This window comes from Sus scrofa, chromosome 2, assembly GCF_000003025.6.
Source record: "Sus scrofa isolate TJ Tabasco breed Duroc chromosome 2, Sscrofa11.1, whole genome shotgun sequence".
Taxonomy (NCBI): domain Eukaryota; kingdom Metazoa; phylum Chordata; class Mammalia; order Artiodactyla; family Suidae; genus Sus; species Sus scrofa.
In genome coordinates, this window is record NC_010444.4 from 8,185,041 (window position 1) to 8,212,718 (window position 27,678).

At 45.3% G+C, this 27,678-nt stretch overlaps 1 protein-coding gene and 1 non-coding gene across 6 annotated transcripts in view; both read right to left on the reverse strand.

Moving 5' to 3' along the window:
- MARK2 (microtubule affinity regulating kinase 2) overlaps positions 1 to 27,678 on the reverse strand; it is a 62,272-nt gene that overhangs the window by 31,171 nt on the left and 3,423 nt on the right. The gene's annotated exons all lie outside the window — the stretch shown is intronic.
- On the reverse strand, positions 19,901 to 19,960 carry MIR7142 (microRNA 7142). The gene has a single exon (NR_128458.1). It is a non-coding gene; the product is annotated as a microRNA 7142 (primary transcript).

Sequence of the window (27,678 nt, forward strand, 5' to 3'; positions counted from 1 at the left end):
TGTGTGTGGGGGGGGAAGGTGGTGGTGGAGGAGGAGGAGGAGGAGGAGGAGGAGGAAGGGAGATTATGATTCTCTATTTTCAAGCCCCGCCCCTAAACCTGGGGAGGGAAGCAGCTGGGTTCCGGGTGCAGGAGAGCTCCAATCTCTGGGCACTATAGAGCCAACCAGCTGCACAAGAACTCAGGGGAACGTGCACATCCAACACACTGAGAAAAGGAGGGGAAACCAACTTGGGCAGAAGTGGGTTGGTCTCCTGCCAAGAACTTTGAATGGTACTCCTATCGGAACTAGAACATAACAGGAGGTAAGCAGGTTTATGGTCTCTGGGGAAAGGCAGGAGGGGAAACAGTAAAAGCTGGACTAGCATGGGAACAAAACTTGCTGCCTGGCAGGAGACGGGACAGCCCAGCTGTCTGCAAGGCAACAGCCATACGTAGTCGAGTGAAACGCTGTCCCGCCACGCCTTTCGGAAGTGGACAGCTCACACTCTAACCTTAGTCAGTTTTCACATGCTTTGCTGGCTGTGCCCTGAACCCTGCAGTTTGGAGCACGGTCATTTCCATGTCCCTGTAAGTTAAGGTGGCTCTGCCACTCAAGCACTTGCGCCCCTGAGTGCCACTGACAGGAGGGAAGGGGGACTCTTGCTGGCTGTGTTGGACAGGGTAGAGCAGAAACCACAGATGACAGCCCCTCCCACAGAGAGGCAGTGCTCCTCCTTTGTCAGAGCAGAGCCCAAGACTGCCACAGAGAGGTGCTGTTTAGCGACAGAAACGTCGGCCAAGAGTGACAGGAGAAATGGCCCCACCAGGTACTTCCTTCTTTCTCACCACTTGCAACCGTGGGCTGCCACAGGCTGCTTCTGAAAAGCCTGCAGAACGTCCGGTGGCAGCAATGGCCTGTGAGTCACTCCCCCACGAGAAGAGGGAAATTGGTCCTGGCCCCTGGGCCTGAAGAAGCCCCCCCAGAGTCCTCAGCCAGCCCTGCTCCAAAGCTAAATGCAGTCCCACCTCCCAGAACTGAAACCTCTGATGGCCAACTCCCCACCCATACCTGCACAGCAGAAAACCAGTCCCTTTTACTCCACAACACAGGGAGACATCAACAGTCATCTAACCAGGGCAGCAAGCACTGGGAACAGGACGTGACGGCTTCATATTCAGAGCGCCCCTTAGACAAACACACACACACACGACTTAAAGAGATCTGTGTGTGTACACACATACGTACATAAATGTCTTTATCTGTACATACACGTACACACGCAGAACTGATTTTCAGACCCACATAGCTTCCGACCTTCCCTTCAGCTGCCTGGCTCCCTTTCCCTGCCTCCAACTCCAGCCCTACCCTTGTCCCTTCCTGGGGTCTCACTCTGGGCCTTTGCCACAGCCGCCTACTGCCTGAAACACTTTGTCTCCATTTCTGCTCCCATTCTTCTTTCCGGTTAGCCTTGGCTCAGACACGACACCCTCCAGGCAGTTTTGGTGGCGCCATCTCTCTGACTTCACAGGGTCTCTGACAGGTCACTCCAGGCATCCCAAGGTCAGCCTTTGTGCACCAGGACTTCAGTCTCGCTGAATGGCCTGTCTCCTTCACAACTCTAGGTGGCTGTCTTGTTCACTGCACAAGTTTGGGAGCGACCTGAGGGAAATTTCCAGGGCTTAAGTCATCTCTAATTCCTCAGCGCTCAGGCACATGCCTGGCACCTAACAAGCTTTCAAGAAATGTTTTCCTGGAGTTCCCGTCGTGGCTCAGTGGTTAGCGAACACAACTAGCATCCATGAGGACGCGGGTTCGCTCCTTGGCCTTGCTCAGCGGGTTAAGGATCCAGTGTTGCCTTGAGCTGTGGTATAGGTCACAGATGTGGCTCAGATCCCGTGTTGCTGTGGCTGTGGCTGTGGCCTGCAGCTACAGCTTCGATTGGACCCCGGCCTGTGAACCTCCATATGCTGCAGGTGCGGCCCTAAAAAAAAAAAAAAGAGTAATGTTTTCCTAACTCATGAGGGAAAGTCAGGGTCAGGGTCTTTCCAATTTTCTGAGAGTGACTCTTTACCCAACAGCTCTTGGCACATCTCTGCTCCATGTGACTGCTTCAACCTGGGCCAGGGCTGGAATGCTGGTGCCCGCTGCTTTAAATCCATCTTGCAGAGGGCTTTCCTGTGCCTCTACAGACGAGTCTCTGCCACGATTTCAGAACTCAAGGCCAGTGTGTGGAGCTGGGGCCTACTGTCCTTCAGCCAGTCCTTTCTCAGCCTCCCCTCTACCAAAAGGTCTGCAGGTAGTCCCCCGCCCCCCACAGGCCTTGTAAGCAGGAAGAGAGCCTCTGAAGAGGAAGCAATGGGGGATATAGTGCAAAGTCCTCAAGAGAGAGTGAGCACAGACCCAGCTCCACTCAAACAAGTTACATATCCTGAGCCAGTCATTCACCATCTTGGGACCCGGGTTTCCTCACTTGTTTAACAAGGGGCTGGAGATGAGCTCTGAAGGTCTGCCTGAGGTGCATGTGAAGGCTCTCAGTGCCCTGTGCTCACGAGCCTTCCAGCCCTGTCCCTGAGACCACAGCAGGAAGCAGGCACAGCCTACATGTCCTGAAGACCACATCCTGACCTGCCCAGAAGTCTGGCTCCGTAAGTAAATCTCACCTAACATTGTCTCGGACACCAGGCTCACACGCTGGAAAAATCTCTTCTGCCTAGGGCTAAGAAAATTAAAGTTAAACTAGGTGACAACTCCGGGCTTAGAAACCTTACAGCCTGAACTCAGTGTGCCCTAGGCAAGAATCCTCTCCGTCTCTAGATTTCACTTACCCACGGTTTACAAGCTCCTCACCACTCCCAGCCTCCCTGCGTACCATGAATATGGATGGCCACAGGGTGCTGGGAAAGGTACCATGACACAGAGTCTATTTCCAACAAGCCCCAGGGCTCTGCAGCCTTCGTGTTAGCAGCTCTGAGTAGGCCCAGCCCCTGGTAGGATGGGTGGCACCTACTCCCCCTACCCCCAGCACGATCCCTTAGCACCCTGGATCCTCAGGTGAGGAGCTGCCTGCTTGCTCAATCCACGAGGAAAAACCACTTGGCAGAGCCCATCCAGCAGGAGTCTCAACCTCTCTGCCTGGGGGGGGGGGGGGTGGGGTGCGGGCAGGTCCAAGCAGACCAGTCCAACAGGTCCTTTTTCCACCACCCTACATAGCTGATGCCTTCTGCACTGGTTCAAAAACAGGAGCCTCAAAAATCAGTTGGAGCTTTCACACTTTGAGTCACAAAGACCAAGGAATCAAGAAAAAAGTAGAAAATGATCATCTTTCTTAGTCTGTCCTACCCACAATGGGTCCTGAAAAACGTAATCGCTGATCTCACAGCTCCTGGTCATTTCAGAAAAGCAACTGATCTTCCCTGAGATGCTCAAAGAAAAATCCGGGTCCTGAAGTGGCGTGAAATCAGTTCTTCCTGTGCCGTGTTCCTGAGCTCTTCTCCCACTATAGACAATTCCAGCCTTCTGAAACAGACCACAGCACCTCTCCAATCCTGGACAAAATTCCCAACACTCAGTGTCTCACTGTTCACCCATGGCAAAAGAGGGAAAAATAAGGCCAATTTAACCAAAAGCAACAATGTAGCCAGAGATGCTGTATAGCAGGGGCGAGAACACAACTCAGCAAAACCAGGAGGACCTGGCTTTTTGGCTCTGGTGCCTATTTCAGGAAGCCGGACAGGGTTGCCTCAGCAGTACACTCTCCTCCTGTGGTTTCCTGGGTTCTAAACAAAATCCAGTAACAGGGTAAAAAAGTCCCCCTCATCTTTTCATCCTGAAAAATTTGTTCTTTTAATCATTATTGAACCTAGATTAAGAGCTGTGAGTTAGGGAGTTCCCGTTGTGGCGCAGTGGTTAACGAATCCGACTAGGAACCATGAGGTTGCAGGTTCGGTCCCTGCCTTGCTCAGTGGGTTAATGATCCCGCGTTGCCGTGAGCTGTGGTGTAGGTTGCAGATCCCGCGGTGCTGTGGCTCTGGCGTAGGCTGGCGGCTACAGCTCCAATTAGACCCCTAGCCTGGGAACCTCCATATGCTGCGGGAGCGGCCCAAGAAATAGCAAAAAAGACAAAAAAAAAAAAAAAAAAAGACCTGTGAGTTATATGGCCGAAAATTGGAGCCATTCACAAATCAACATGGATACACTTCTCCAAGGGTGGTTGTAAGTGAAGAATAATACCCACGTTGTAATTTCTCTTATTTTTTAATTTCACAAATATTCATGAAGAGATGATCATGTGCAAAACACTCTAACAGACTCTGGGGAGGAAGAGATACAGAGAAGGATAAAATATAGCTGAGCCTTCAAAAAAGACTTGACTAGTAGGAGAGAGAAGCACAAATCACAAGCTAACATAGGACCCAATCCTGGAACCAAAATCTGTTGATGCCTTCCAATTTACTAGAAGTTTGCAGCTTTTGTTGTTTTTCAGAGGAGCCGGGGCTGAGAGATTTAAAGATCCCAGGTCTCACTTAGCCAGGATGATGAGTTCTGCCAGGATCTGTCTAAACCCTGACGTTTCAATGAATAGGGATGCCTACCCACCGAGTGGACCGTGGTGAGACTGGTGAGATGCTGGTGTAAGAGGAAGTCAACCCAAGGAGACTCAATGAAGAATCAATCACTTAGCACTCCTTGTCTCATCCTCATCTAGAAACCAGAGACAGGCCCAACATGCAAAGGAAGGGCTTAAGCACAAAGTCAAAAAAGTTGCTTAGGTCTAAGGTCATGGAGATGAAGTCAGAAAAAGCCTCTACCTTTAGAAAAGACGACGGTGCCCTTGGGGAAGATCTGGAAGGGCTTCCTAAAGCTCTGCATCTGGAGCTCCTCCTTTCAGTGCCGGCTATGACTCTGGAGGCAGGTATATATAGTTTTTCTTTTCTTTCTTTTTTTTTTCCTTTTATAGGGCCACCTGTGTGGCACACAGAAGTTCCCAGGCTAGCGGTTGAATCGGAGCTGTAGTTGCCAGCCTACCCCCACAGCCTCGGGATCCCAGCTGCATCTGCAACCTTCACCAGAGCTCACAGCAATGCTGGATCTTTAACCCACTGAGCGTAGGCCAGGAATCGAACCTGCATCCTCATGGATACTAGTCGGATTTGTTACCACTAAGCCCCAATGGGAACTCCCTATTTTTCCTTTTATTTCCCAGTGTTATCGAGCCTTGTCTCCCTCGTCAGTTCCCAATCACTGTTACAGCCTGGTGCACACCATTACCAGTTTTTAAGCTGTACTGTTACTCAGCAGGCTACCAGCAGTGTCATAGTTCTTTTGGAAGGTTATATATAAGGAACAAATACTCATTCCTGAAAGCACTTGGAAAGAAGTAAAGTCCCAAGACAAACAGGGTTCTATGCCATCTTAAAAAAAAAAAAAAAAGTCAGTTAATTCTGGGCCTGGGGATAAAGATTAAAGTCCCAGTCCAGGGAGTTCCCATCATGGCTCAGCAGTTACCGAACCCGACTAATATTCATGAGGATGCAGGTTCAATCCCTGGCCTCACTCAGTGGGTTAAGGATACGGCGTTGCCATGAGCTGTGGTGTGGGTCACAGACTCAGCTCAGATCCCACATTGCTGGGGCTGTGGCGTAGGCCAGCAGCTGTAGCTCCGATTTGACTCCTAGCCCGGGAAACTCCATATGCCATGGGTGCAGCGCTAAAAAGACAATCAATCAATCAATCAAGAAAGAGAGAAACAGAGTCCGTCATGGCAGTGGTTACGATCGACTAGGACATGAGGTGCGGGTTCGGTCCTACTTGCTCAGTGGGTAATGATCTGGCGTTGCGTGAGCTGTGGTGTAGGTTGCGGCAGCTCGGATCTGCGTGCTGTGGCTTGGCGTAGGCGGTGGTACAGTCCAATTCGACCTAGCTGGAACCTCCATATGCCGGAAGGCAAAAATACAAAAAAAAAAAAAAAAAAAAAAAAAAAAAAAAAAAAAAAAAAAAAAAAAAGAAAGAGAGAAACAAAGTCCCAGTCCTCCTCTGCTCTGGGAAAACAATTCTGAAACTACTTTTTTTTAAATTTATTTTTTAATTTATTTTTTTGTCTTTTGTCTTTTTACGGCAACACCCAAGGCATATGTATGTTCCCAGGCTAAGGGTTGAATAGGAGCTGTAGCTGCCAGCCTATGCCACAGCCACAGCAATGCAGGATCTGAGCGGTGTGTTTGACCTACACCACACTTCACGGCAACTCCAGATCCTTAATCCACTGAGCGAGGCCAGAGATGGAACCCGCATTCTCATGGATACTAGTTTGGTTCGTTCGTTATCCACTGAGCCCTGATGGGAACTCCTTTTTTTTTTTTTTTTTTTTTTTTTTTGTCTTTTGTCTTTTTTGTTGTTGTTGTTGCTATTTCTTGGGCCGCTCCTGCGGCATATGGAGGTTCCCAGGCTAGGGGTTGAATCGGAGCTGTAGCCACCGGCCTACGCCAGAGCCACAGCACCGCGGGATCCAAGCCGCGTCTGCAACCTACACCACAGCTCACGGCAAACCCGGATCGTTAACCCACTGAGCAAGGGCAGGGACCGAACCCGCAACCTCATGGCTCCTAGTCGGATTCGTTAACCACTGCGCCACAACGGGAACTCCTTTTTTTTTTTTTTAAGTTGAAGTGTTAGTTGATTTACAATGTGTCAGGTATATAGCAAAGTGATAAACATATACATATATATGTGTGTATATATATATTTTTTTCTTCAGATTGTTTCCATTATAGGTTATGACAAGATAGTTAACATAGTTATACAGTTTCCTGTGCTACACAGCATCCATGTTTATCTGTTCTATATAGAATTCTTTTTTTTTTTTTCTTTTTTTTTGTCTTTTCTAGGCCTGCACCCGTGGCATATGGAGGTTCCAGGCTAGGGGTCTGATTGGAACTGCAGCTGCCAGCCTACACCAGAGCCATAGCAACGCGGGATGGGATCCAAGCCACGTCTGTGACCTACACCACAGTTCACGGCAATGCCGGATCCGTAACCCACTGAGCGAGGCCAGGGATCGAACCTGCAACCTCATTGTTCCTAGTCGGATTCGTTAACCACTGAGACAGGACGGGAACGCCTAAATAGAATTCTACTTTAAAATGGTAAAGCAAATGAGACTTAGTCCAAATCAACTCAAAAGAAAATCATTTCCTGAAACTAAAAAAGCAGGTGAAGGGGAATGAGAATTGGTTTGTTTAAAACCTTTCTACCACAGTTCTCATCATGGCTCAGTGGTAATGAACTTGACTAGGATCCATGAGGACTCAGGTTCGATCCCTGGCCTCCCTCAGTGGTTTAAGGATCTGGCGTTGCTGTGGGCTGTGGTGTGGGTCACAGACAAGGCTTGGATCTGTCATTGTTGTGGCTGTGGTACAGGCCAGTGGCTATAGCTCCGAATCAACCCTTACCCTGGCAACTGCCATGTGCCACAGGTGCGGCCCTAAAAAGACTACGTAAATAAATAAACAAATAAATAAAACCTTTCCTACCTAAATGTCCAACAACAGATGAATGGATGAAGATGTGGTACATGTATACAATGGAATACTACTCAGCCCTAAAAAAGAACAAAATAGTGCCACTTGCATCAACATGGATGGAACTAGAGATTCTCATACTAAGTGAAGTAAGTCATAAAGAGAAAGACAAATACCGTATGATATCACTTATATCGAGAATCTAATATATGGCACAAAATGAACCTATCTACAGAAAAGAAACAAACTCATGGACATGGAGAACAGACTCGTAGTTGCCAAGGGGGAGGGGGATGGAGTGGATGGACTGGGAGTTTGGGGTTAGTCAATGCAAACTGTTGCATTTGGAATGGATAAGCAATGAGATCCTGCTGTATAGGGAACTATATCTAATCACTTGTGAAGGAACATGATGGACGATAATGTGAAAAAAAGAATGTATAAATATATTTGTATAACTGGGTCACTTTGCTGTACAGCAGAAGTTGACAGAATATTGTAAATCAACTACAATAGATTTTTAAAATAAAAACTAAAAATTAAAACCTTTCCTACAGCAGATTAGCTACACAAAACTCTTCTGGAATGGTTTACCATTCAGAATTTTATAATGTAAAGCATTCCAAATGTGAAACTGGGAGTTCAGCACCTAAACATTTATTAGTAAGAAAAATCCTCACGCCACAATCATAATGAAGGTTTAACATCACTGTCTGACATTTTGTCATTAAGGGATCGGTTTTAACAGTGTGGATTTGGCAGCTTGCCCTATCGGCTGTTTCACAAGAATTTTCTGTGGTTTCAAGAAAGGCAGGGTGTTTGCTTTTAAACACTATCTTAAAAATATATTTCAGGATAGAGCTCAAATATTCCAAGACAGAAGGTGAGAATGAAACCCAAACCAAGTAAAGGAATCTGATGCTACCAGACAGAAGGGAGTACAGCAGAGGTGCAGGGAGAAGACACTGATCACCAATGGCACCAAAATGGCAAGAAAAGCCAACTCAGTGCTTCTTATACAACCAAACCTGAAAATGGGGACACAAAAATGACACTAAAGACATGCGATTAATAAAGGGAAATCCCTCCACAGATCTTCACCTCTCCAAAATAAACTTACCTGGCTCAAATCTATTTTGTTTATAGGGGGAAAAAATGTATACATGTAAGGATAACTTGATCCCCTTGCTGTACAGTGGGAAAATAAAAGAAAAAAAAATCTATTTTGTTTTTAAAACAAAACCACCCCAACAGCTTCACACCAATGCAGAGGACTGTCATCTAATCAATTAGCAGCCACACCTCTCCGACAGCTTGATGTGGTTAATTAAGGTAGAGATTTTTCTCCCTGGGAATTCAAGTACAGAAGGGCAGAGCCCCTATGGACCTAACCCATTATGACAGCCTTTTCATTAGCAAGAAAACACTGCCACGCGCTCTCCAAGGAAGCAGTGGTCTGCCTCACTAAAGAACACCTGTGTGTGAACAGCAACCACCTCTGAGAGATAAAAATGTGCCTGCCAGAGATGGGGGGGGAGAACCACTCATAAGAAATCCAACAGACTGTGCTTCTCAAAGTAATTCACCTAGACCTTGGTTTTTCCACTATAACAAAAAGATGGACTCTAAAGTCATGTAGAAATAGCACAAAACCATGATCCTACGAGAAGGCAGATCTCTAGGGCTGCAAGGGTGCAAGTGGGTAAGTGATGGAAGCTTGAGTCAAGGGGAGCAGCTCATTCCTTCATCCTCGCCCCATGCTGACACCTTAAAAAAGCTCAAAAATTCATGGGAGTTCCTGTCTTGGCACAGCGGAAACGAATCCAACTAGGAACCAGGAGGCTTGGGTTTGGTCCCTGGCCCCACTCAGTGGGTTAAGGATCTGGTGTTCCCATGAACTATGGTGTAGGTCGCAGACGAGGCTCAGATCTGGAGTTGCTGTGGCTCTGGCATAGACCAGCAGCAACAGCTCCGATTAGACCTCTAGCCTGGGAACCTCCATATGCCACAAGTGCGGCCCTCAAAAGATAAAAAAAGAGGAGTTCCCGCCATGGCTCAGTGGTTAACGAATCTGACTAGGAACCATGAGGTTGCGAGTTTGATCCCTGGCCCCGCTCAGTGGGTTAAGGATCTGGTGTTTCCATGAGCTGTGGTGTAGGTCACAGATATGGCTCAGTCTTGTGTTGCTGTGGCTGTGGCTAGGCCAGCAGCTACAGCTCTGATTAGACCCTTAGCCTGGGAACCTCCATATACCCTGGGAGCAGCCCTAGAAATGGCAAAAAGACCACAAAAAAAAAAAAAAAAAAAAAGCAAAAAAAATTCAGAATTTTGCTAATGAAATCAAACCTCTAACAGGATAAAAAGAAAGGCACTATTTCACCAGTAAGAGACAAACAAGTAAATCAAACCACGAATTCAAACCCAAGTTAAGCAAAATTTCACAGAGGTATACACAGCAATCACTCTAAGAAACTACTCCAGCGAGGTTCCCTTCGTGGTGCAGCAGAAACAAATCTAACCAGAATCCACAAGGATGCGGGTTTTGATCCCTGGCCTCACCCAGTGGGTCGGGGATCTGGTGTTGCTGTGGCTGTGGTATAGGCTGGCAGCTGTAGCTCCAATTTGAGCCCTAGCCTGGAAACTTCCATATGCTGTGAGTGGGGCCCTAAAAAGCAAAAAAGGAAACTATTCCAGATGTCCTGGAGGACCAAATGCACAGCTACGGGGACTCGCTTCAGGAGAGAGAAGTGAACCAAAAGGAAGACTGACAAACGCAAACAGGAAGTCGTGGCATATTACACAAGCAATGGGATAAAGAGACACAGCAGGACAGCCAGAGTTCAGCTCCCAGGACTGAACTGGCAAGTCCCAAACACACACAGAGAACTGGCACTGCCAGCTACAGTCCCCAGTGTGCTTGGCAGCCAAGACTAAAAGCAAGCAGCTCTGGGCCTCTTTAGGTGGCACATAAAGGGTTATAAAAAGATGATTTTAGTTTCATAAGGATAAAATACACACAGTTAAGATTCACACACAAGTTTTCTTTTTTGGAGCTGACACTATGGTACAGTGGGTTAAGGATCTGACTGAAGTGGCTCTGGTCACTGCAGAGGTGCAGGTTCAGTCCCCAGCCCAGTGCAATGTGTTAAAAGGATCTAGTGTTGCTGCAGCTACAGCAAAGGTTGCGCCTACATCTCAGATTCAATCCCTGGCCTGAGAATTTCCATGTGCCACGGATGTGGGCATTAAAAAAAAGGGCGGGAGGTGGGGGGGTGAGGTGCTACTGAGCAGGACAGTCAAATCTAAGAATCCAAACTGTCCTATACTGTAAGGTGCTTACTTGTTAGTCACCAATTTTAGGTCTCAAGACTCTAGTTTTTCTCAAGGGGCTCTTGAAATTTCAGAAGATGAAAGAGATGATGAAGAAAACAAAAGCCAGGATTAAATAATAAGGTTAAAAAATATTTCTATAGCTCTTGTATGGAGCTGTTAAGACCAAGGAGGGATGGAGTTCCCAGCGTGGCACAGGAGATCGCTGGTCTCGGCTCGTCTGGGCACAGTGGGTTAAAGGAGCCAGCATTGCCACAGCAGTTACAACCGTGGCTCAGATCTGATCCCTGGCCCAGGAACTCCATATGCCATGGAACAGCCAAAAATGAAAAAAGGGGGGGGGGCAGGAGATTAACCCCTAGAGCTGCATCTGCTGCACCTTGGCACCTTTACAAGAGGCCACTGGAGGCAGGAAGAAATGATCTGGGCAAGAGGAGACCAAGCATGTCTCGGAGATTTATTCTGTCCCATACTGACTGGAAGCTAATCCTAAGGGATCCAGCTTCCACTGTCTGGACACAAGTGAGGCCAGAGTGCGCTCCACAGTCACGAAAGTCTTGTTCTGACACCAACAAACCACATGGGTCTGCTACCTTAAACAAGTTACATACATTTCTGGGCCTCTGATACCTCATCCACAAAGTAGGGAAAATAATAAGACCCACTATCTCACAAAGATTACATGAGTTAATGAATGTAAGACAGCTAACGACACAAGTGTTTGGGACAAAAATAAATGCTCAATAAAGGCTGGCTAGTATTATGTCTATAGCTAAAGACACTAGCCTCAGGGCAAACTGTGCCCCGTGAGAATGGGTGGGGGCACTGTCCACCCTTCAGGTATTCAGTCCACTGCCTTTAAAAGTTTCCCAACCTTGGAGTTCCCATTGTGGCTCAGTGGTTAACAAATCCGACTAGGAACCATGAGGTTGCGGATTCGATCCCTGGCCTTGCTCAGTGGGTTAAGGATCCGGTGCTGCCGTGAGCTGTGGTGTAGGTTGTAGAGGAGGGTTGGATCCTGCGTTGCTGTGGCTCTGGTGTAGGCCAGTGGCTACAGCTCCGATTGGACCCTAGCGTGGGAACCTCCATATGCCAAGGGAGCGGCCCAAGAAATGGCAAAAAAAAGACAAAAAAAAAAAAAAAAAAAGTTTCCCAACCTTGGAGTTCCTGTTGTGGTGCAGCAGAAATGAATCTGACTAGGAACCATGAGGTTGTGGGTCGGATCTCTGGCCTCGCTCAGTAGGTTAAGGATCCGCCGTTGCCGTGAGCTTTGGTGAGAGTCACAGACGCAGCTCGGATCTGGCATTGCTGTGGCTGTGGCATAGGCTGGCAGCTGTAGCTCCGATTGGACCCCTAGCCTGGGAACCTCCATATGCCTTGGGTGTGGCTCTAAAAAAAAAAAAGTTTCCCAACCTCTCAGAACAGAGTAACATACTTAGAGAGCCATCCAGAAGGCACCGTTACTGAGTCACTGCCTTAGCTAATAGAGTGAACAAATCTCCTTTGAAAGCAAAAGTCTATCTTTCATACAGACCATCGGCTGAAGAGAGAGAAAAAAGCACATCAAGTTCAATTCTGGAATTGAAATGAAAGCCACATGTGTATCTGAAAAGAAATATGCTTTGTGTAAAAAGCAGAGGATTATGGGACTTGCTGAGAAATGGGAAATGGAACTGTAACCCCACAAGTCTATATGGAGACTCGAATTGATATAAGGTAAGCATTTGATTAAACAGATTTTTAAAAAATGATTCCCATGAGAAGTGATTCTGAGTAAATTAGATGAGTGTAAAAAAATAGATCTGCTTTAAGCTGGTCCAAGTGACTATGAGAAGAGGCCCAAAGGTCTACTATGAGTAGTACTAAGAGAAGCTTTTAAAAGTTAGAGGTGCTCGCTTAACTGGAGAATGAATACAAGCAAAAGAACAAGGTGGAAAATAATAAGATAGTTTAGAAACTAGATATTTACTGCAACACTATCTCTTAAAGGCTCACCAAGCAAAGACAAAGTTCACCTGCAGTTACACACACACACCAAACCTGCTTACCTCTTACAGGAGAAAATAAAGTGCACCCCCATAAATGTGGGATTTGGTGGGCATGTTCCACTAAGAAACAAGATTAGCAGAGAGTTAAGTACAAAAGAAACAGAAACAAGGTATGTAGGCTCTGCAGCCACTCTGGGAACAGACCGTTGGGTGCTCTGGCCTTGGTGAGTGCCTGGAGCCTAGCTGCAGCCTTCTGCTATCTCACAGACACCAAGGTTTTCCAAGGACAGAAGCTAAGCAAGCTTTGCAGTTTTCAAATTTGGAATTGACCAATAGCCAACATATAAGCTTGAAAAAGAATCTACTCTCATAATGAAATCCAAGTAAGCCAAATGATTTTAATGGGGGGACAAAAAGGCTGATGCTCCGTAGGAAGGAGGAAATAAACCAAATTTGGTTAAAGTCCCTCAGGTCAGAGAACCAGCTTCCTCAACTAGATGACTACAAACCACGGCAGCAACTGCCTTCCCGCTGCCTTCCCGCAGTTCAGCCAGGACTCTGGGAATTGCGAAACAAAGACTCATTATGTGGTCATAGCAAGTACCCAGCCAATCCAGGCCAGGGATGATCCCCCCACCCCCGGAGTGCTCTACAAAAGCAAGTCTCACACTTCTGTGTAGAAACCCTTTATGCTCTTATTTTTTTTTTTGTCTTTTTGTCCTTTTAGGGCTGCACCACGGCATATGGAGTTCCCAGGCTAGCGGCTGAATCAGAGCTTTAGCCGCCGGCCTTTGCCACAGCAACGCAGGATCTGAGCGGCGTCTGTGACCTACACCAAAGCTTATGGCAGCGCCAGATCCTTAATCCACTGGGCAAGGCCAGGGATCAAACCTGCGTCCTCATGGATACCAGTCGGGTTGGTTAACCACTGAGCGACGACAGGAACTCCTTTATGCTCTTAATTATTAAGGACCTCAAATAGCTTTTGTTTATGTGGATTATAGCTACTGTATTATAACTAAAACTGAGAAAATGTTAATCTATTAATTCATTTAAAATATTACTAAGCCCATTACAAGTATATTTTTCAATATATCAAGTTAATACATAGCATCAAAATAAAATCCAAGTTAACTTTTAAAATGCAATTGAAGCTACAACATGAACTTTGAAAACATTACGCTGAGCGACATGAGCCAGACACAAAAGGACAAATATTGTATGATTCTACTTACATGAGGTGCTCGGAACAAGTAAATTCATAGAGAAAGTAGAACAGAGGTTATCAAAGGAGAGGGAGATGGAGAATTACTGTTTAACTGATACAGAGTTTCTGTTTGGGATGATGGAAAAGTTCTAGAAGTGGTGGTGATGGTTGCATTGTGAATGTACTTAATGCCACTGGACCACACACTTAAAAACTATTAAAATGCACGTTCTGTGTCATGTGTATTTGACCACAATGAAAAGATAGCATTAAAGCACATGGCCAGGAGAAGATTTCAGACTACCATAACCAAGGAACGGTCTATAAAATAACTAACCAGAATTCTTCAAAATTGTCAATGTCAGGAAAGACGTGGGAAGACTAAGAAAAGGTCACAGACTTGAGGAGACCATGGGGATATGACATGACAAAGGCAATATGGGATCCTGGACTGGATCCTAAACAGAAAAAGCACATTAGTGGAAAAATGACAAAATCTGAGTAAGTTTGGTTCATTAGTATGATAGGATTGTTTTATTTTCCCTTTTTATGGCCACACCTGTTGCATACGACATTCTCCAACCAGGGGTTGAATCAGAGCTGCGCCTGGGGCCTAGACCACAGCCACGGCAACACCGAATCTGAGTCCCATCTGCAGCCTATGCCACAGCTTGCAGCAGCACCAGATCCTTAACCCACTGAGCCAGGCCAAGGACTGACTGAACCTGAATCCTCAGAGAGACAATGCTGGGTCCTCAACTTGCTGGGCCACAACAGGAACTCCCCAAGATTGATTCTTAGCTTTGATACATGTTCTATAGTTACGTAAGATACTAGCACAAGGGGAAGCTGCATGAAAAATGTACAAGAACACTTTGGACTATTTTTGCAACTCTTCTAAGTTTAAAATGATCCCAAAATTTAATTGCTAAAAAAAATTCATAATGTGGAGTTCCCACTGTGGCTCAGCACCTGACTAGCATCCATGAGGACATGGGTTTGATCCCTGGTCCTGCTCAGTGGATTAAGGATCCAATGTTGCTGTGAGCTGCAGTGTAGGTTGAAGATGTGGCTCAGATCCTGTGTTGCTGTGGCTCTGATGTAGGCCGGCAGCTGTGGCTCTGATTTGTTTTTTGTTTTTTTTTTTTTGTCTTTTTGCCTTTTCTAGGGCAGCTCCCACGGCATATGGAAGATTCCCAGGCTAGGGGTCGAATCGGAGCTGTAGCCACTGGCCTTTGCCAGAGCCACAGCAACATGGGATCTGAGCCGCATCTGCAACCTACCCCACAGCTCACGGCAACGCCAGATCCTTAACCCACTGAGCAAGGCCAGGGATCGAACCCTCAACCTCATGGTTCCTAGGAGGATTCGTTAACTACTGAGCTGTGGTGTTAAGTCACAGTTGCCGCTTGGATCCTGCACAGCTATGGCTGTGGTGTAGACCAACAACTACAGCTCCAATTCGACCCCTAGCATAGGAACAGGTGCAGCCCTAGAAAGACACACACACACACACACACACACACACACACACACACACACAAAACCGAGTTCTCCAAAAGCTTTTGTTTATATGGATTATATCTATTCATATTTTCTGTATTAGAAATTAATATGAGAAAAGATTTATATATGTATCCATTCATTTAAAAGAACATTAATAAACCCATTACGTGTAAACATAAAGTTACTTACTTTTGATGGAAAAACTATGCTTTCCAAAACATAATTTCACATATACAAAAGTCCACCTGACAAACTGATCTTATAAAGCAATCAAACACAATGCCAGACACCCCCCAAACTAAAGCATAAAAAAATTTTTTTAATGAGAAAAATTAAAAATTAAAGAATAAAGAGAAAGGGAAAATGGGAAAAAGGAAATAAATAGAGAATAAAGAGAAAAAAGGGAGGAAATAAACCATAGGTAAAACAACAACAAAACCCTCAAAGGCCAATGCTATATATATATATATATATATATATATATATATGTATATATTAGAAGGAAATAAGCTCATTCAGGTCAAAGTCTCTGAGGTCCAGGAAGGGATTATTATAGGGGTTGGGAATTGCAAACAAGGGCTCCCTATGAAGTCACTTGCAGGTAACCAGGCCAAGACTTAGGAAAATAAACCCAAGTTTTGTCTACAACAAAGGTATTCTCACTTTTCACCCAAAAACTCTCTACACTCTTAAAAAACATATGAAAGATTGCAAAGATCTTTTGTTTATGTAGTTCTAGCTATCAACCTTATTAGAAATTGAAACAATTTTTAAAATTATTTTTCTTTATTCAAAAAAATAAACCCATCACATGCTTAAACAAGTAACTTATTTTTTATGAAAATGAAATTTATAACAAGAATTGCTCTTTTAGATTCCTGGTTATCTGAATGTCTAGCTTTTTTTTTTTTTTTTTTTTCTTTTTTTTTTTTTTTTTTTTCCCACTGTACAGCAAGGGGGTCAGGTTATCCTTATATGTATACATTGCAATTAATGTCTAGCTTAATGGAAGAAAGCTAACTTCTCATATCTGTTTCTGCATTCAATGTGTTTCCATATGTTGTTCTGGTTGAAAGACATAAATAAAATCTCATTTTCACACAGATGTGTAGTTGGAAAATGGAGTTTAATAGCCTTTCGAATACTGAGGATTTTCTTTCTTTCTTTGCTTTTTAGGGCTGTATCCACGGCATATGGAGGTTCCCAGGCTAGAGGTCAAATCAGGGCTGTAGCTGCTGCCGGCCTAAGCCACAGACACAGCAATACCAGGTCCGAGCCACGTCTGTGACCTGCAGCTCACAGCAACACCGGATCCTTAACACACTGAGTGAGGCCAGGGACCGAACCCGCATCCTCATGGATACTAGTCTGGTTCGTTACTGCTGAGCCACAACAGGAACTCCAGATTTTCTTCTTTGATAATTGTCCAAAACTCCACAAGCAGTAGTTTTTAAAGACTGATTGCAATGTGCAATCTGAAATTTGATCAATGAAACGTTTGCGTATTTTTACATTAAAATCCACTGGTCATCTTGCATTTCCGATGGCTCTTTTACCCACTGAAAATCAAGGAAATATTCCTTCACCAAATTACGCAGCATCTCCCAATACTGGCATTTCATTCAGTATCAAAAAATCACATTCCATTAGTCCTACCACCAATCTCATCAAAAAAGTCTTTAACAAATACAAATTTTCCAAAATTCTAATTTTTGCCTGAAAACTTGAATTTTATCACTGGCAACAGTGAGAGGCTCACTTTGTTCAATTTCAAGAAAACACCCACTAAATACTAATGTATGAATAACTACCGTTTGTCCATCAATTATTATTTCAAGTAAAAAATGATGATCCATGCAGCTGGTTCAGCTCCAACACACAAGTGCATTTTTTCTAGACGGTCAGACCACAGTATAGAGCAGCAATGCTCCATAGATACTTTTCATTTAATCACTTGGAATATCAGAAACCTTTATTTGAGGGTTGATATTTAATTGAAAAAATAATTTTTAGTGCTTCAACCAAGACATTCTTTTTTTTTGGCCACATCCATTGCATGCAGAAGTTCCCAGGCAAGGAATCAAACCCACAGCAGTGACAATGCAGGATCCATCCTTAACCCACTGAGCCACTAAGGAACTCCCACCAGTACATTCTTAAGTGATGATGGCTTTTCTTAAACCACAGATGTGTACCAGGAAAGTCCATGACTATGGCCACCAGCAGAGGTGGGTGCCACTGCTCTGATATGTTACGGTGCCAGCAGCTTTCTTGGTCACTGCTTCTACACCAACAGCACAAATGGAAACGAAGTGTTCCAGGATAAACCAAGAGAGTCATAAAGGTTATTCAACCCTTTGCACATTTATCACAACTTGTGTTTGTTGTTGAGCAATCACATAAAAGAAGATATTTTTTGAAGTGTAGTTAGTGCTGATACAGATCAAGCCATGTCTATAATTTGTGAGGCGAAAGTAAAATTCTGTAAACAAGATATTAACTCAGTCTTCATGTTCCCGGCTAAATCTTTAATTCGATGAGTCACAGTTACATATGAAGTGGCAGTGCCCTGAACTTTACTGACTGTTCATCCAGTGGGCATTCAGGAATGTCAGCTGTTCTGAACCTCATTAATCTCTTCAGCTACTGGGTGGGCTTTTGCAGCCAAAGCAATGTGATAACTTATCTCATAAGAGGCTTCAGTGGCTTTGTCATTTCTAGGTGGAAAAGCTGGAACAAATTTTGGCTTTTAAAGAGACCATGACATGTATACTTAAAACACACAATTCCTTTTTCTTTAAACTCTGACTGGTCTTGAAACAATGCTGCAACTTAACTGGCACCATAATACTACATGAAAACACTCTGTTGCATAAGACACAGTAAAGTACATTATTAGGAGCTATAAAGCTGAGAAGATAACTTTTATTATGATTTCATTTCTTTCCATTTTTTCATTCCTGCCCAGCTTCCTCAGAGTAAATCCCTCTCTTTCACTTGCTGATATGTCCAACTGCAGTGGACAGAGCTGGCAGTTATGTGTTTAGAAAGCAGGCCTACCAACCTCCCTTATAAGGAAGTCAACAATTCTTCCTTATAAAATAGAAAAGAAATATTTTCTTCTAAAACAGAATTAAATGCTAAATTACAAGTAAAATTTTTAAAATTAGAAGTTTCCCCAAAAGTTTTTACAAATAAGTGTCGCAAGTTGTACTTACTTCTTGTGTTTCCTTGAAGGTTCCAGGATAACCCTGGGATTTCAAAATAACTATTTATTGGACAATAATGCGGTTGAGAGAGTAAAATATAGCCGGTATAACCAAAGAAAACGAGTAGGAGCACAACAGCAGTACTGAGAACAAATCGAGTTTATCGCTGAAAACATCCATGTTTATATCTTAAAATACTACCTTAAAAATTCTGGGAAACACAAAAATAAAAAAGCACACATTCCATCAGCCAAGAGTGATGATGTCAAGACACACCATTTAGCCTCTGGAAAACTCCACTGTATCTTGGTGAGAGAATGAGAGTCAAACAGGCAAATACTGCCCTAATGTTACAATGAAAATTATTCTGATTCTGTGTAACCACCAAACAGATCCTAAGGACCCTGAGGACATTTTGAGAACCAAGTTCAATATTGTGCTACCAAAATTAATAAATGCCTCCTCCGAGCTCTCACAAGACAAGGTCTAGAGCTATGGGAGTCCTGGTCAGAGCTGTTTGGACTCTGTCACCAGGAAAAGTGGGATGCCACCTCCAGTAAGCTGTCGAGTTGCCAAGCCTGGCTTTACTGAGGAAGGCGGTTCCAAGAAAAAAAATGTTTTCTAAAGCAATGCATCCTTAACTTTACAGAAATCAGAGGAACAGGAGAAAGAAAGGCCTGGATGGTTCTGGGACTCCATACGTGAAGGAGATCTCAGGCTATCAAAATTCCTTTCCTGAACCATGCCACAAAAGAGGCACAGAAATGAGTAAGGCAGTGGGACGTGGAGATGAAAACCCAAGATGGACAGTGATAATGAAGGAACAGAGTTCAAAGAAACCAAAGAGAAAAAAAAAAAAAAAAAAAGGAAGTGAGACAAGTCAGCAGAGGGGTCAAAAGGAAGAGGAAAATGCAGTGAAAGAAACTCCCTGATGGGCTCTGCAGGGACACTGTTACCTTCCTCCCAGGCCACTGTGGCCTTGCGAAAAAACTAAGCAACTTACTCACTGTCCTGACAGGGCATCCGGGCTCTAGGAACATCAGCGGGAACCACCTGAGACGGAAAGCTCAGCCTAAGATTCAAAGTCCAAAAATCCACAGGGGCCACTGGGATGACTGTTCCCACCTCCTACTTAGGCTTCACGATGGGAAGGTTTCCTTCTCACTTCAGAGGAGCCAACAAAGGTGACAAGAACTTGCCCTTGAAGGCCCCTCGGAGAGTGAAAAAGGAACCTAAATCACTGGCTGCCCAAGTTCCTACGTAGTTTTTAAGAGAAACTGGGACCTTTCTCCTGTTGCCAAAGGGTAAATACTGCCGGTGAAGAAAGGAACACCATGAACGAGGTCCCCGAGCTCACAGGTGGGGCCTCCTCTAACACAACACCCAGACACCCCAACACCCAGACACCCCAACACCCAGATACCCCAACACCCAGATACCCCAACACCCAGACACCCCAACACCCAGATACCCCAAGCTCAGTGACTGTGGATCATCACATTCACAACACAGAGATATGGGCAGGCAGTGGTATATGTTTTCTTTTCTTTTCTTTTCTTTTCTTTCCTTTTCTTTGTTTTTTTGGTTTTTTAGGGCCACACTGGAGGCATATGCAAGTGTCCAGGCTAGGGGTCGAATCGCAGCTACAGCTGCTGGCCACAGCCACAGCCACGCCAGATCAGAGCAGCACCTGCAACCCACACCACAGCTCACAGCAACGCCGGATCCTTAACCCACTGAGCAATGCCAGGGATCAAACCGGCAACTTCATGATTCCTAGTTGGATTCGTTTCCACTGGCCACAGTGGGAACTCCCATCTTTTCTGTTTTTTCAATTTTTAAAGTTTTACTGACGTATAGTTGACTTACAATGTTGAGATAATTTCTGCTGTGCAACAAAGTGATTCACATATCCTTTTATTTATTTATTTTTTAATGGCTGCATCCACAAGATATGGAAGTTCCCAGGCCAGGGACTGAATCCAAGCCACAGCTGTGACCTACCCCCTCAGCTGCAGCAACGTGGCATCCTTTTAACCACTGCTCCAGGCCCCAGGATCCAATCCACGTCTCTACAGTGACCTGAGCTGCTGCAGTCGGGTTCTTAACCCACTGTGCCAGAGCAGGAACTCCATCCATTCTTTTTCAGATTCTTTTCCCATATAGGTTATCACAGAATATTGAGTAGAGTTAGTTCCCTGTGCTATATAACACAAAGTAAGGGGTTTCGGTTTTTTGGAGTTTTCGTTTTTGGTTTGTTTTTTTTTTCAAGTCTTATTGAAGTACAGCTGATTTTTATGTTTTCTTTAATAAAGTCGCATAATATTGATGTCTTATAAATAAACTATCGCCCCTCCCACCAAAAAAAAAAACTTATATGAACAAACTTTCTTTTTAAAAGTGCTTCCAAAAGTACATAAACCTCTCCAACAGCATTCTGTTTTCTTTCAGACAGCTGACTGGTAAAAAGACAAACTTACACATACACAATGGAATACTACTCAACCCTCAGGAAGTACAAAATAAGGTCATTCGCAGCAACGTGGATGCAACTAGAAATTATCATACTAAGTGAAGTCAGTCAGAAAGAGAAAGATAAATACCACACGATTATCACTTACATGTGGAATCTAAAATATGGCACAAATGAACCTATCTACAAAACAGAGACAGACAGACACAGAGGACAGACTTATGGTTGCCAAGGGGGAGGGGAGAGGGAGTGGGATAGACTGGAGTTGGTGGTTAGCAGATGTGAACTATCACATTTAGAATGGACAAACAACAAGGTGCTACTCTATAGCACAGGGAACTCAATCACCTGAGACAGACCATGATGGAAAAAAATATAAAACAAGAATGTATAAATGGAGTTCCCATCATGACGCAGTGGTTAACAAATCCGACTAGGAACCATGAGGTTGCGGGTTCGATCCCTGGCCTCGCTCAGTGGGTTAAGGATCCAGCGATGCCGTGAGCTGTGGTTTAGGTTGCAGACACGGCTTGGATCCCTCGTTGCTGTGGCTCTGGCATAGGCTGGCGGCTACAGCTCCGATTCAACCCCTAGCCTGGGAACCTCCATATGCCAAGGGTGTGGGCCTAAAAAACAAAAACAAACAAACAAAAAAGAATGTGTATCTATATATATGGAAGACTGAGTCACTTTGCTCTATAGCAGAAATTGGCAGAACACTGTAAACAACTACACTTTTTTTTTCTTTTTTTGTCTTTTTGCCATTTCTTGGGCTGCTCCCACGGCACATGGAGGTTCCCAGGCTAGGGGTTGAATCGGAGCTGTAGCCGCCAGCCTATGCCAGAGCCACAGCAATGCGGGATCCAAGCCGTGTCTGCAACCTAAACCACAGCTCACGGCAACGCTGGATCCTTAACCCACTGAGCGAGGCCAGGAATTGAACCCACAACCTCATGGTTCCTGGTCGGATCTGTTAACCGCTGCGCCATGATGGGAACTCCTGTAATCAACCATACTTATTAATAAAAATGTTTTTTAAAATGACTAAAATAAACAAACAAATTAAAAAAACCAGAAATGCTGCTAGGAAAGCACCTGTGGAACTCCAGTGACTGGAAGAGGCCAAGATTATTTCAGTCACTACAGAGACATTCCGACATATCCCCCATACTAACCTAGAGCTGTGCGGAGCTCAGAGAAAATTCATGAAGTTGCTCCACTGCAACAATGATGACCAGGCACTATTCTGAGTGCTTTTTATCCATTAACTCTTAATGCTCACAACAACTACACCTATAAAATAGGTACAATTATTACTTTTTTTTTTTTTTTTTAACAGATGAGCAAACAGGCCTAGAGAGATTAAGTGAGCCCAAAAGTCACAGCAGGGTCTGACCCAAAATTCCAATACAGGGAATCCAACTGCAGAGCCCATTCTCACGGCCATTCACTGGAAGTCCACAAGTGCTGGGATTGCCTTTCAGATCGGCCATGAGCTCAACTCGATCAGAACACTATGCGAGACCAAGAGGGCCTAAGGGGCCCCACTTCCTGTCACTGGAGAACCAGTAATTCAAACTCTTGCGGGCAAAAACAAAGCAACAAGCCACAAGTGCTGCCAACACTACGTGCAAAGACAGTCAAAAGATGGCCGTCTGTGGAGGGGAGGTAGGGGAGTTCACAGGACAAGGGAAAGCCAGCAGACCCTTGGGTCTAAAGAAGGTGGAGGAAAAAGGGGGCCGCCCTGGATACAGGTTACCAGTAACCAAAACCAAACACTTCAGTAAAATGGTGCTCAGGAGAAACAATGAGCAGATCACTGGAGTAGCAGCACGGACATAGGTTAGAGCTCTGCTTGCAGGTGACTTCACTCATGAATCACCAAGCTCTGGAACCTGGGGAGTTTTCTGCTTAGTGGGAGACGGGGAAAGAATCCTGCTACCTCAGCAGCACAGGCAGTCACGAGAGGAGCCCCAGAATCCTGCTGTGTCCCTGAGAAAGATCCCCACTGCTGCTCACAAAGTGTCAGCACATGGGGACGATGGCTCCCACCTTTCCTACAGGTGCCGTGATCAGAGACAAACTCAAACTGGTCCCCATGGCCCAAGTACCTGTTGAGCTGCCAAAGACCAAAAACTATTTCCTCTCCTTTTTCCTCCGCAGTGAGCCTTATGCACCGATCCAAAAGGTCTGGGGTCTGGTAGGATTAATAGCTAATCGCAACAGCCCAGAATCAGGAGTTCCGACTCCCTTCCAGATCCACGAGTGGGGAGCCAAACCCAGACCTCCCGGCCAGGATGAGGGCCTTCTGCCAAGCTGCAAACTGCAAAGAAAAGGAGTTGTATCTCAGCTTCCAGGGAAAGGTGTGTAAGACAAAGGTGCTTTGAGCAGCATGAGGAGTAAGCAAAGCCCACTCACTAAACAGCCCCAGCATGGAGACTCATTCAGTATTAGGGGTTGTTTACAGACACCATCCAAACCCATGCCTCAATGCACAGAGCCCCAGAGGGGGCAGATCTTTATATGGCCACCTTCCCAAAGAGCACAGAAGAAAATAGGCCGAGGCGGCTCAAAACCAGCTCGACTGGTTCTACAGAGAAGCCGCTGGTCTACTCCGCCTTCCTCAGGTTAAAAAGAAAAAGGTGGCTGGGAGCCAGTCTTTGAACCCACCCCTCCTTCCCTCCTCTCTCCCCACACTCCCCATTTGTCCCACAGGATCCACCCAGCCACCAACACCAGGGTCCATCTCACCCTCTCTTCTACCAAAGCTTGTTACTCTATAACTTCCTGAGCCTAAAATCAATCATTTGCTACACAAGAGGAAATATCTTTTTTTGCCCTTTTTGCCCTTTTCTATTAAGAGATGTAAGGAATAAATGGAAGTCAGGGGAACGAGCGCCAACTCAAAGACCCACCTGTGGGAAAAATCCCCACAGGGACTAAGACACTTCAAACACTCTAGACAAAAACAGACATGCAGATGAAGGGATCTAACCCACTTATACCCCCTAAAGGAGGAGGCCTAGTGGGCAAGTGAAGGAACTGGGATCCCTCCTCTTTTGAGATAACTAGAAACCAAGGGACCAGATTTTCTCTTGGTGTTTTTTTCAGAACCCGATGCACCATCTCAAAGTCTAAAAAAGCGCAATGATATTCAGTGGCCTGCACCAAGGGGGGTGTGGTGGGGTAGAAACATTCTGCTCTGAGAGCTAAAACTTTCAGAGTTGACATGGGAATAGAGGGCCTCTCCCCAGGCCACAAGTGTGAAATGGGTGGTTTCCTCCTCCACGGTTTGTAAGGCTTACCCTTCCCTTTGTTGAGACAGAAGAGGAAAATGCATAGATAACACTTCAGTGACTCACTCATGTTTGATGAAGGCTGGTAGAAAGCCTGGAGAATCCAAGCTTCAAGTGCAAAATGTACAAATACTGGAATCTACCATCAAGAGAAAGAGGGAGTTCCCTGGTGGCCTAGCGGTTAAGGATCCGGCATTGTCACTGCTGTGGCTTGGGTCACTGCTGTGGCATGAGTTTGATCCCTGGCCAAGGAATTTCTGAATGCCTCAGGTATGGCACAAAAAAAAAAAAAAAGAGAGAGAGAGAGAGAGAGAAACCCTGTCACTTATCTGGTTTGTCATTTTGCTGAACTTCCGCTGAAGGAGGAAGGGCCAGGTTTAAACTCTACCCACCCTTTCCACATCCCTCTCAATTTTTGCTTTGTAAAAGCGGTGAACATGGCAGCAGCACCACGACTAAGAGCAAAGCCCTTCCACACCTGCTCTCCAAGCAGAGGCCTAGCAGTCAAAGTCTACAGCTTAACCAAGTGGAGGGAGCTGGGGCTGGACCTGGTTTCTGCAGGAAAGCCTCATCACACAGCCTCGGGAAAGGAAGGACAACCACCCTCCTCGCCCTTTCCATCTGCTGAGGTTACTTCATCCCAATCCATTAATGGGCTTCAAAGTGCTGCTAGGGGGAGTCCATTTGGCAGAGACGCTATCATGGGGCCAAGGGTGGCGCCCAGCCCCCACCTCACTAGTCGATAATGGGCCACGAAGTCTGAGGCTTGGCTGCACTCTAGGCATAAAATATTCATTTAAGTCGACATAATACATATATATAGGAAAGTCATAGAAGCTCCTGGGAGAAGAGAAATGCCAGCCAGGTGGCTAAGTGCTCAAAGGGAACGAGCTCGTGAAGGCATGGGTTAGTTCTGGTCAAATGCCCACTGAGAATTAGGTTGTTCTGTCCAAAGGGGAAGCAGTCTAGTCTGAAAAGTTTTTGACTCCCAAGAGCTCTAACTGTGCAAACCTCTCAGACGACAAATTCTCAGTCTTTTCCTACCTCACAGGCATCAACTCGGTTTAAGACATTTATGCTAAAAAAATTCTCGAGCCCAATCCTTGGTTGTCATTCGAAAGATTTAGCTATTCCTGTGCAAACTTGATCTCCATGTGAAGCAAGCCAATTTCAATGACTGCCTTGTATCCATTGTTTAACTATTTCCCAAGTCCACAGACTGGAGAGAAACTATTACAACTCACTGGGTAGTTACCTTCACCAGGTTCAACGGTTGTGGTATGGCAACTCTATGAACTCAAGAACTCCTCGAGCCCTTGCTCTAACACCACCTCTTTCCTGATTTTGAGGGCCAAGCATAAAATGAGACTATGTGGTCTGACATTCAACCACACCCCTGGACCAGAAAGAGCACCACTGGAGCCCCTGGCCAGAGTCAAAGGGCAAAGGTCAGAGTCAGCACCCAGAGCATGATGCTTGCTGCCCAGCTTGCAGAACAGGGAGTGAAACGAGAGCTAGCCGAGCTCTCTCTGAGACAACACTAAAACCAGATTATTCAGTGAAACATTCAGCCAGAATCAACACTGGGATCCAAGGGATATGTGTGTTTGCAGTGACTCTTTACAGGATCCTAAAAGTCAGATTTGCTCTCTCACCCAGACTTCCAACCACCTCTTCCCAGAACCCTCTGAGAGAATAAACAATGCCACTGGCTCCCTGGAAGGAAGACAGCAGCCCCCTCCCTCGCCCACGGCAGCAGAGGCCGGGTGGGCAGTGAAAGTCTCCCACTTTCTCACAAGAGCCCTCCCTCACGGTTCCCAAGGCCCTGGGGTGGGGCAGGTCTGAAGCCCTGGAGGCCCTCTACCAAGTGTTAGAGAAAGCCCTCGCCACTTGCCTATAGCTGCTACTGCTGGCTGGAAGACAGTCATCTCACTGATTGCTTTCACCACTGCCAAGCCTCCAGGCCAGCAGAGCCATTTGGAAAAGTGAACAGAAAGCTCAGCTCACAAACTAAGATCCCCTCAAACTACCAGCCCTAGGTCACAACCCTCCTTTGCAAAAGGAAGAAGAGTCTATGAGTGAAAAAGCACATCTGCAATCAGGTGTCGCAAAAATCACAATAAAGACAGGGCTTGACTTTCTTTTATCTCCTACTTTCACTGTTAAAAGCAGAGTTGACAGCAAAGAGGCAATCTCTCTGCAACGCAAGATTTATTTTTATGCTTCAACATTTTCTGCGTGTGAGCGTGTATGTGTGTTTAATTCAGATGTGATCAAAGAACTCCTAGAAACAGCCTCTCATCAGCCACATGTTTTAGAGAAAGGGGGAGAGAAAGAGCAAGAAGAGATTGGAGCTGGAAGACAACCAGCACAGTTTGTTTACCTATTTTCTGCTGAAACCAATTTAAATAATTTAAATCTAAATAAGGTAATAAAAGACCTTTGGGGGAAAGAAATCAACCTGACCAAATCCCTTGCTTTTTATTTCACAAAGTTAAGGCTTATGCAATGACTACTTTAGCCAGAATCGCCAAGAGGACTAAGAAGAGCTTTCTGGACTCACCTAGAAACATGATCTAAAGGAGACCAGTGCTTCACGCCTCCCTGGACTTCAGACCAGAGAAGCTGCTGCTTGTCTTTTTTCTTGTTTTAAAAAATACCGGCGGAAGCTCCGGGGTGGTACAGTGGGTTAAGGATCTGGCCTTGCCACAGGTGTGGTGAGGGTTCGATCCCTGGTCTGGGAACTTCCAGGGCCGACCAAAATAAATAAGTAAATTTTTAAAATTAAAAGAATATATATCAGCACCTGCCTGTAAGGTCGTTTTTTGGGTTGTTTTGCTTTTTTGGTTGTGCCTATGTCACGATCGAATCCACACCACAGCAGAAACCCAAGCCACTGCAGTAACAACACTGAATCTTTAACCCACTGAGATACCAAGAAACTCTCTGAAAGGTTTTGTTTTGTTTTGTTTTGTCTTTTTAGGTCCACACCTGAGGCATATGGAAGTTCCCAGGCTAGGGGTCAAAATGGAGCTGTAGCTGCTGGCCTACACCACAGCCACAGTAACTTGGGAACCTTAACCCACTGAGCGGAGCCAGGGATCGAACCTGAGTCCTCATGGATACTAGTTGGGTTCATTACCACTGAGCCACAATGGGAACTCCTGAAA